Here is a 9791-nt window from a genome sequence, read left to right as displayed (position 1 = left end):
ATCAACACAACTCAGGTTCGTTTAAATAAATCCCCAAGATTTATTGATGGCTTTACAAAGTTATTATACAGGACACCCTATATATGGAGGTAACCAAGCAAGAGTTGAGCATCAAACCACACAAAAATAACAAAAGAAAAATCACACAAAAAACCTGTACATAAATTCATAAAAAGAAACCTTGTGATTCACACAATTCATCAAAGTGAATTACATGCAAAAATAGCTCAACTCTGCTCCAACACTCGACTAGTGTCCTTGTAAAGTATACAAACAATGGGGGAAACAAACAAATTACAAAAAAAAAGAAACAAATAAAACTAGTCCGCCCAAAGGGCCATAACCACATCTTCCAGCCCAATTACCGATCTAAATACCTGGGCGGACTAGACAATATATCCAAACCAACACATTCAAACCAAAAAAAATAAACAAACTCAAATACAACAAGAGCAACATTTGGGCTCCATAGAGCTGAAACACACACATAAAAATACCTTTATTATTTATATCAAAACAAACACAACTTATTAAAATGTTTTAGTGCTTCAAACAATCTCATACCTATGTCAAAGATCCAAAAGACAGTACATGCAAACCTCTTGCATATGAACCAATGGGCTCCATAGAGCTGAAATACATGCATTAAAACACCTTTATTATACTTCCTAAAAAAACAAACACCACATATTAAAACACTTTAATGAATTCAATAGACTCCTACCCATCTCCGAGATCCAAGAAAATCCACACGCGAACCTCTCGCAAACAAACAGTAAGAGTGTCGATCTATTTCTGCCGGCTGGAAACAAACGCACCTACCGTTCTCGTTCCTACCACTAGTGTTGTCACGGTAGCAAAATTCCAGTAGTCGGTACCGATACCATTACAATTTTACGATTCTCGGTACCAATTTCGGTACCACAGCAAAATCTGTTGGAACTATTTTACTATATAGCCAATTTTAAAAACATTAAATATGATTTGGAGCCTGTGTGTATGTTTGTGTAGGCTGCCTCAATGAAATAAATTTTGAAATGTAAAATAAATAAATAAATGCTCAAACATCCATTTTGTACTGTTGAAAAAACGAGCATATGCTGGTTTGAGCTGGTGTATGCTGGTCAAGTGCTGGTCCATGCTGGTCCTAAACTGGTCCTGGACCAGCATAGGACCAGCATACCAGCTTCAAAACCTACCTTACCAGCATATGCTCGTTTTTTCAACAGGGGTAACAAACGTGCGTGTTTATTTTAGCTATTCCGTCAGTGAAACAATATACTAGCCTGTAAATCTATGAAATAAATATAGGTAAATAATGGTAACCTAAATAATAAGAAAGTTAAATATTATTTTAAAAAACATTCGTTTTTTATTTCCACACAAAGATGCGTCATATAGCCAATGTCCCGTTATTATAGTCTTTGATATAGCCTACTGCTCTGCGCTTTGAGAGGGATGAGGACACGAGCAGGAAAGAGACCATTTCTCTTTAATAATATCTTCATGTTATCTCCTGATGTTACAAACAACTGACACTTGTTGTAAAAGGTCTGAAGAGCGAGTTTTATCCTCCGCAGGGGCAAGACATTCAGGCTATGTTGGATTTAGCGCTGCCAGAGAAAGCGAAAGTAAAAATCACCGGCGTGTGTGAAACGCGCTATACAAATAAACTTGACGCATCTTATAAAGTCTAATAACAAGCACAAACTCTGTTAAATAGAAACTGACGTGCAAGCAAAAAGGTTTCTGTCCTACGGTGTTTTTCTACTTTACCACAGTAAAGAATGCGAATAGCCCATAATAGGCCTAAATGCGAACGAAAGGAATGTTTATAATCCCCTGCGTGAGTGAAGATTTGGGAAAAGAAACAGAGATTCCATGTCGAATAACTAATGGAATATTGTTAAATTCTCTGCTAAGCAGGAGACCAGATCGCGATTCGCAAAACAGAATACAAAGCTTAAATTTATGGACTCACGTAACTCTGTCATTCGGCATGAACCAATATGTTTCCATGGCTGCGATGTCACATTTAATTGCTAACCTATTATTTCTTTTGTAAAAAAGCTTTGTGCTTCACTCGTGTCATATTCAAGTAAATGCTGCCAACAGCCTTATCAGTGGGTACCGAATATACCCGGAATCTCGGTACTACCGGTACTACAGAAATGCGGGTATCGTCACATTTTCAAAATTTCAGTACCGACTTGGTACCGAAGTACCGGTTCTTTTGACAACACTACCTACCACCAATCTTTATACATAGCTAGCCACACCCCTCAATTCGTACTTTACTCCCTCACTGTCACCTGCCACATTCCACCCCCCCCAAATGCATCGGCGTCCCGACGATGTAAAAAAAATAACTTAAGTTCTTACACGGTCATTTTTTACTTCGGACCTTGGTAAATGGTAGGGATTGAAATGTTGACCGGCTGTCCTTCTAGAGGATCTCCGGGGACCTTCTACTAACCGAGAACCCCAATTGGTTTCATTCACCTCATCTTGATCATCCTCCACTGAAGATCCCAAGTTTTCAGAGACAGGGGCAATGTCCTCAGGGGACTCAGCACACAATGATCCCAAAGGATAAATTTCTACCTCCTCCCCTTCTACAACTTCACCCTGTACATCAGCCCCAGGTATCTCATCAACTCCACATGTAGCCATCGGTGCACTTCTAAGCTCAGTTCTATGTACCTGCCGTACTGGGCCATCCTGACTTACTGGAACAATAGAGTAAGGGGCCCCCCATTCCTTAGGCTGCTGCACTACTCTATACAAAGTAGAGTCCCACATATCCTGAATCTTATTACGACCCTTCACAGCATGATTACGGGTATAAACTAGGACACCTTCCTCAATACCCGTATCTGTAACTTTAGACTCTTGACTCTGATTTCGGAGTTGCCTCCTTGACTCCAACCGCCGCCTCACATGATCATAAGCCCCCTCCAATAACTCCTGGTGCTCTTTCACCCATTCTTCTACAGAACTCTCCCCTTCCTCCCCTGGCTCAACACCTAGCATGAAATCAATAGGCAAACGAGGTTCTCGCCCAAACATCAAATAATAAGGGGTCCTACCAGTTGACTGATGAACTGTCGTATTATAGGCAAAAACTAACTGGGCAAGGTACCGTGGCCAACGCCTCTTCTGGTCAGGGGAGAGAGTACGCAACAAGTCATGTAGTGTACGGTTAAATCGTTCGTACTGTCCATTTCCCTCTGGATGGTATGGGGTTCTACGAGTCTTCTGTATATTATAAAGCTTACAGAGCTGTTGTATCAGGCTGCTCTCAAAATTTCTCCCCTGATCTGAATGTATCCTATTAGGAGGACCAAACAAATTAAACCAGTGTTTCACCAACACCTCTGCTACTGTACTAGCTCGCTGGTCCTTTGTGGGGATAGCTTGAGTATATTTAGAGAAAACATCGGTTAATACCAATACATTTTCTCTACCATCCGAGGCTGGCTCTAGTATGGTAAAATCTATTGCCACTACCTCATGTGGACGACTGGCCTGAATACTACCCATAAAGGGCCTAACCTTAGGTTGTGCGGCCTTAGCCACAATGCACCTTCCACACTCATGACACCACTTTTCTATATCTTTTGCCATAAATGGCCAATAACAGCAAGATCGTACCAACTGTAACGTACGTTCCACGCCTTGATGTCCGTGGTTGTCATGAAGACTGGAAAGCACATTCCGCTGCAAACACTGAGGTAGAACCAACTGAAAAATCTCCTTACCTCCGTCTGGAGCAAAAATGCAACGATACAATACAGCGTCTTTCTCCTTAAGCCTCTCCCACTGCCGAATAAGCTCCTTAGTGCCTATACCAAACTTAGCTCGATCCTTTGGACCCGGAAATTTACCTTCCTTCCAATGAACCAAGAAAGGCCCAATAACTGGATCCTGCTTCTGCAGCAACGCAAGATCCACCCCTGAACAACCTGGAAGGGTGACAATCTCAGACTGAACACACAAAGGCATGCTCCCCACATTACTTCCTACCCTGGAAGCTTCAGTTAACTGTGGCTCCATATACTGGCGGGACAACGCATCAGCATTGCCATTACGAGACCCTGGGCGATACTTCAAAGTCAAATTAAATGCAGCCAACTGGGCTGCCCACCTCTGCTCCACAGCACCAAGTTTGGCTGTATCCAAATATCGCAATGGGTTATTGTCCGTATACACAGTACAAGATGTACCTAACAAATATTCCCTGAACTTTTCGGAGACTGCCCACTTAAGGGCAAGGAACTCCAGCTTCATAGAGCTATAGTTCTGCATGTTTTTCTCAGATGACCTAAGCCCCCTACTAGCAAACGCAACGGGTCGTAACTTGCCTTCATGCTCTTGTGACAAAACCGCTTCAAGACCTGAATGGCTGGCATCTATTTCTAAGACAAACGGCCTCTGGAAATCAGCATAAGCCAAAACTGGAGCTGAAATCAAAGCTTGTTTCAACTGAAAAAAAGAATTACCACACTCCACATCCCAATATGACGCAAGAAGCTTCCTTGGAGTCTTACCTCTTTTTCCTGCTACATTTAACTGAGCCACCACCCGATGCAGTGGTGCTGCCATTTGCGCAAAACCTGCAATAAACCTACGATAGTAACTGGCAAATCCAAGAAAAGATCTTAACTCTGCCAAATTACTTGGAGTTCTCCAATCTCGTACTGCTGCAACCTTATCTGGGTCTGTAGCAACCCCTTCCGTCGAGACAACATGCCCAAGGTACCTAACCTGAGTCTGAAAAAAGTGACACTTAGACAGTTTAATCTTCAACCTCTGTTTCTGAAGACGGGAAAACACCTCCTCCAACCTTTCTAAATGCTGTTGAACAGAAGAAGAAAAAACGATTAAGTCATCCAAGTACAACAAAACTGATTGATACTGGCAATCTCCAAATATTCGCTCCATCAGGCGCTGAAAAGTGCTAGGAGCATTGCACAACCCAAATGGCATTCTATTAAATTCAAATAACCCAAATGGGGTGCAAAAAGCTGTCTTAGCCCTATCCTTTTCAGCAACCTCAACCTGACTATAACCACTGGCTAAGTCAAGTGTCGAAAACCATTTTGCCCCAGCAAGACCATCCAAGGATTCTTCAATCCGAGGCAATGGAAAAGCATCTTTTCTAGTTTTTGAATTTAACTGCCGGTAATCCACACACATTCGAAGTCCCCCATCCTTTTTCTGTACTAGAACAATTGGAGAAGAATAGGGGCTACTACTTTCCCTAATTATTTGGCTATCCAACAATTGTTTAATGTGAGCTCTCACTACCTCATATTGTGAAGGGGGAATACGACGATAGGGCTGGCGGACTGGAGTTTCATCCAAAAGAGGGATCTCATGAGTTATCAAATTTGTACACCCAACATCCAAAGCAGTCTTGGCGAACAAAGAATGATACTTTATTAATAAAGCTTTAGCCTTCAACTGTTCCCCCTCATCTAAACCCTCAAAAGATGGAAAATTTATGCCCTCTTCCCAAACATGTTCAGCTTGCTGAGTAGTAACATAAGTCATGCGTTCATTACCACTAAACTTCACAGAAGGCTCAGCTTGTGGGCCCTGTTCAACGGCTACCTTAGCCACACTGACGGTTGCTATAACCCTACGTGGAGTCAACCAAACATCAGAATAACTGACATTGGTTACGGGTAGATAAGCAACTCCTCTCTCAGACGAAATAATAGCCGGAGATACCAACAACCCCTCTGGCAAGCTGCCCTCCTCAAAATCTAATGGTTCAACTAAAAATTGAAATTGTTCTTGTGAGGGAACCTTAGGACAAGTAACTGGAACAAATGTTAAAGCACCTGCGGTCACACAAACTGGAGCCCCACCCCGTACCTTTACCTTATAGGCTTCCAGTGAGTTCAACATAGCTTCCTCAACCTGGCAATGTCTTAAAGCTTGTCTCCATCCTGGAGCTGAATCCTGCACAGAAGGAATATCAAACAAACTAGACCCATGCTGTTGAAACAACTCTTGATAAAACCCTTTAATAACATTCATACCTAATACCCCAGGGGTTATATATTTTTTCAACTGCATTTGGGGGTCCCTAGGATCCTTCACTACCAGGATGCCCATAGATGGCATACAATTACCAAGAACTGTAATATCCAGCTCTAAGTAGCCCACATAGGGCAATTCTAAACCATTTCCTGCTCTAAGGTCTAACCATGAGCAATCACGTAATGGAACATTTTCAAGATGAGCAAAATATTTGTTATAACAACTCTCGGTTATAGTAGTGACCATTGAGCCTGTATCCAATAATGATGAAACTATGACATCCCCAAACTTTACTTCTATCACTGGACAATTACTTACAAGTGTAGATGCCATACCTACATTAGAGCCTGAAGGTACCCCTACCAATGTGTGGCTCTGCACACTGGCGGGTTCTAGTTTTCCGACTGAGTTACAGTCTCCTTCTCTGGCTGTGCAGGTCTGGGGCGTGGAGGAGCTAAACAATAGCGTGCAATGTGTCCCAACTGATCACAACGAAAGCATCTCAACTCACTTTCAGCCTTTTTTTTACTTCTAAAAGTTGGAAGTGAAGCAGGAACATTTACTCCAGTACTCAAAGGGCTCAAAGCCTTCACCAATGAGTCCAATTGACTCTGTTGCGCTTCAATAAGGGCTCTAAGTTCTGAATATTCTGACTGATTAACACTTTTGGGCTCACTAAGCACCTTAACTTGAGCCTCATTAGAAGAATACAAGGAATCATTTTGTTTTTGTGTAAAAGAACGCCCTTCACATTGTGCCATCCATTGAACAGCTTCCCTACGTACATCACGAATTGTCCAGTTAGGATGTGAACGTACTTGATCTCTTAACCTCACACCCAGATTGAGATCTCTAACCCCGTCACAAAACTGGTCACGGAGATCTCTTTGAGATTTAACCTGAGCCAATTCATTTGACTTTACAATTTGATCCATTAAAGTCATTAAAGCATGAGAATAATCCAACAGAGACTCTCCTTCTTGTTGTGAATGTGAACACCCATAAATTTCTCTTAACACTCTAAATATAGCATTTACACATTCTTTTTCTTCCCTTGGTAGATATTTCACCTCTATTTGGGCAGCACCCTCCAAATGATTATACACCCACAGAGCTTTTTCCTTTTCAGTAGGTTTTGTTTGAATATGAATCTCTACCAATTCAATCCATTCTTCTAAGGTAAGAGAATCAGACCTATCCAAATTCCCTGAAAACTTTGGTACCTTCTCAGTTTGTTGAATAAACACCACTTGTCCCTCTCTCTCCACTGCAGTTGCAGCTGAACCTACATTGTCCATGCTACTACTCGAAGGCCCAGATGGGGCAGTTGGTGAATAAACTCCTTGTGAACGTTGCTCCAGATCCATGGTATCTCCTACAGCTCCTTCCAAAGACATGGCGCTGGAACTTGTCTGCTATACAAACACAACAGCCCAATGTTGCTCTTGTTGAAAAAAAACAAACAAAAAAAAAAATATTCCCCCACTCACAATTATAATACTTTACCACCAATAATCTTGGGGGAAAAAATTTGCGACTACGCCAAAATGTAACAAGGGTCACCTTTACATAAACATCAACACAACTCAGGTTCGTTTAAATAAATCCCCAAGATTTATTGATGGCTTTACAAAGTTATTATACAGGACACCCTATATATGGAGGTAACCAAGCAAGAGTTGAGCATCAAACCACACAAAAATAACAAAAGAAAAATCACACAAAAAACCTGTACATAAATTCATAAAAAGAAACCTTGTGATTCACACAATTCATCAAAGTGAATTACATGCAAAAATAGCTCAACTCTGCTCCAACACTCGACTAGTGTCCTTGTAAAGTATACAAACAATGGGGGAAACAAACAAATTACAAAAAAAAGAAACAAATAAAACTAGTCCGCCCAAAGGGCCATAACCACATCTTCCAGCCCAATTACCGATCTAAATACCTGGGCGGACTAGACAATATATCCAAACCAACACATTCAAACCAAAAAAAAAAAAAAAACTCAAATACAACAAGAGCAACAATTGGGCTCCATAGAGCTGAAACACACACATAAAAATACCTTTATTATTCATATCAAAACAAACACAACTTATTAAAATGTTTTAGTGCTTCAAACAATCTCATACCTATGTCAAAGATCCAAAAGACAGCACATGCAAACCTCTTGCATATGAATCAATGGGCTCCATAGAGCTGAAATACATGCATTAAAACACCTTTATTATACTTCCTAAAAAAACAAACACCACATATTAAAACACTTTAATGAATTCAATAGACTCCTACCCATCTCCGAGATCCAAGAAAATCCACACGCGAACCTCTCGCAAACAAACAGTAAGAGTGTCGATCTATTTCCGCCGGCTGGAAACAAACGCACCTACCGTTCTCGTTCCTACCACCAATCTTTATACATAGCTAGCCACACCCCTCAATTCGTACTTTACTCCCTCACTGTCACCTGCCACATATAGCTTACCAGAAATTGTAGCCTACCATGTAAACATTGTAACGTCACTAAACCTAATAAAATTCAGCTTAGTTACTAAAATGTTTTGACAATCACAATTCACTTATTGTGATGCAATTAAATTTTTTATTTTTTTTTTTTAACATTTTTTACGACCTACCGACCATTTTTTATTTTTTTGGCTGTTACGGCAAACCAGTTGTAGCAATAAAATACATGTTCTTACAGGTATTCAAGATTATTTTATTAATCATCTGGCATGTGATGAGCCATCTCGGTTTATGTGTTTCATCCACTTTTGACGCACATCTTGGTCCTCCGCTCGACCAGGAACTCTGTGCAATCCGTATGACCGTAAACATGGGCAGTCAATGTGCAACAAAGGTTCGTGGATTACACAAATGGTTTTATTCCAGGCCTGTAGTTTTGTGCTGTTGTTAAAACAACCAACCACACAACACGCTCTTCCCGGCATCACTGGACAGCATACGTACTAAAAAAACTATATAGCTAACATCTGCTACAGCCTACGGGACCAACACGCTACTTCTGCTACTTCCTTGGCAGCAAGGCACGCAGTAATGGCGGCTCTGCTTTACTTCCGTGTTTCGCCGGATTTGTCTATAGCCTACAGCTTTGTGGAAATTAATTATTTATTATCTCCATGCGCGATCGCGGTTGATTAAGTTATAGTCAAACAGCACTTTATCAGTTGGCATTTCATGATTTAACGTTAGATTAAATTTAGATCATAAAATGCCAACTGACAAGTGCTGTTTAACTTTATATAGTCTCGGAAAAAATTCGTTCATATTGCTCAGCACCTGAATGGGTTGATGATCAGGAAGCCTCAAGCACGGCCACTGCATGAAATTTTTGACAAGATTATCTCGTTTAAACACCCTAGATTATATAATCATTTGATTTACTACATAACCATTATTTAGTTAATAAATATAACGGGGTTTTTTTGTATGCAAGGAGGGAGTGATTGTTATAAATAAAATGGTTTGTTCAGCTCATTTGTGTTGTAATAATTGTCAAAAACAGAAGTATAACAGTAAATAAATATCGGTTCTGCATATCGGTTATCAGGTACATAAACATGCAAATAATCGGTATCGGTATCGGTTATAAAAAATCAATATCGGTCGATCACTAGTAGAAAGCCAAGTCATTTTCCCATTTAGCCATTGGTAGAATCATTGCTGTATTGGTATTTGATGATATTTATTTTATGAAGTTTGGATATTAATTA

At 40.5% G+C, this 9791-nt stretch overlaps 2 long non-coding RNA genes across 2 annotated transcripts; both read right to left on the bottom strand.

The window, feature by feature from the left end:
- Positions 1-460: 460 nt before the first annotated feature.
- Positions 461-812, bottom strand: LOC125244778. The gene is made up of 3 exons (XR_007179381.1): positions 725-812; positions 565-631; positions 461-474 (listed from the first exon to the last, which is right to left on the bottom strand). It is a non-coding gene; the product is annotated as an uncharacterized LOC125244778 (long non-coding RNA).
- Positions 813-7127: 6315 nt separating this feature from the next.
- On the bottom strand, positions 7128-8871 carry LOC125244777. The gene is made up of 3 exons (XR_007179380.1): positions 8350-8871; positions 8190-8256; positions 7128-8099 (listed from the first exon to the last, which is right to left on the bottom strand). It is a non-coding gene; the product is annotated as an uncharacterized LOC125244777 (long non-coding RNA).
- Between the last annotated feature and the right edge of the window lie 920 nt (positions 8872-9791).

The sequence above is a fragment of the Megalobrama amblycephala genome, linkage group LG14 (assembly GCF_018812025.1).
Source record: "Megalobrama amblycephala isolate DHTTF-2021 linkage group LG14, ASM1881202v1, whole genome shotgun sequence".
Lineage (NCBI taxonomy): Eukaryota > Metazoa > Chordata > Actinopteri > Cypriniformes > Xenocyprididae > Megalobrama > Megalobrama amblycephala.
Note: the sequence above shows the minus strand (reverse complement) of the source record. Positions and strands in the feature narration are given on the sequence as shown.